The sequence below is a fragment of the Heptranchias perlo genome, unplaced genomic scaffold (assembly GCF_035084215.1).
Source record: "Heptranchias perlo isolate sHepPer1 unplaced genomic scaffold, sHepPer1.hap1 HAP1_SCAFFOLD_47, whole genome shotgun sequence".
Lineage (NCBI taxonomy): Eukaryota > Metazoa > Chordata > Chondrichthyes > Hexanchiformes > Hexanchidae > Heptranchias > Heptranchias perlo.
In genome coordinates, this window is record NW_027139484.1 from 8,760,063 (window position 1) to 8,760,935 (window position 873).

Here is an 873-nt window from a genome sequence, read left to right on the forward strand (position 1 = left end):
TGTGCGCCTTTTGACACTCCCGGACTTGTGGAGTCAAGTGTGCATGACCGAGACTGACTCGGTACCTGCTCATACCGTAGCGCTGTGGGAGTGTGAGCTGCTACTTGCCCGGCCAGTGGAGCAATGGATAACGTGTCTGATCAGGATTCAGATGTTTGTTGGTTCAATTTCGACCTGGATGGATGGTTTTTGCAAACTGTCGATCAGTTTATGACTTTAAAACTTGCAAACTGTCCTATTTGGTAATGCTGCCTGGCGAGTGCGTTATCAAGTGCCTTCTTAGCGCAGTAGACAGCGCGTCAGTCTCATAATCTGAAGGTCCTGAGTTCGATCCTCAGAGAAGGCATCACAAAACTTTTCTTTCCCTCTCTGACCTCATCTTTCCATAAAACCAAAATCAAGAATTTTTGCTTCCTGCAGCACACCAATAGATTTGCTGCCCCTTGACCTCTCTGTACCGTAGCACGCAGTGAAGCTTAAGAAGTACATGGACCATGGGCTCGCTGAAAACTGACGCCACTTTTGTTTCCGGACAATTGACCCAAGTCAAAAGGTGAGTGGAGAATGCAAGAATCGATCCTGCTAACTCTCACGTGCTCAGAGAGCACTCGACCAGAATCATGGAATGATTACAGCACGAAAGGAGGCCATTCGACCCATCGAGTCCGCTCCGGGTCCATGCAAGAGCAATCCAGCTCGTTCAACTCCCCCAACCCATCCACGTAGCCCTTCCAATTTTTGCCTTTCCATGATTGAATCACCCCCTCGGGCAGTGCATTCCAGATCCTAACCACTCCCTGTGTACAAACGTTTTTCCTCATGTCACCTTTGGTTCTTTTGCCAATCACCTGAAATCTATGCCTTCTGCCCCTT

General features: G+C 48.7%; 1 non-coding gene across 1 annotated transcript; it reads left to right on the forward strand.

The window, feature by feature from the left end:
• The first annotated feature begins 273 nt into the window (after positions 1 to 273).
• Positions 274 to 346, forward strand: trnam-cau (transfer RNA methionine (anticodon CAU)). The gene has a single exon. It is a non-coding gene; the product is annotated as a tRNA-Met (tRNA).
• The last annotated feature ends 527 nt before the right edge of the window (positions 347 to 873 follow it).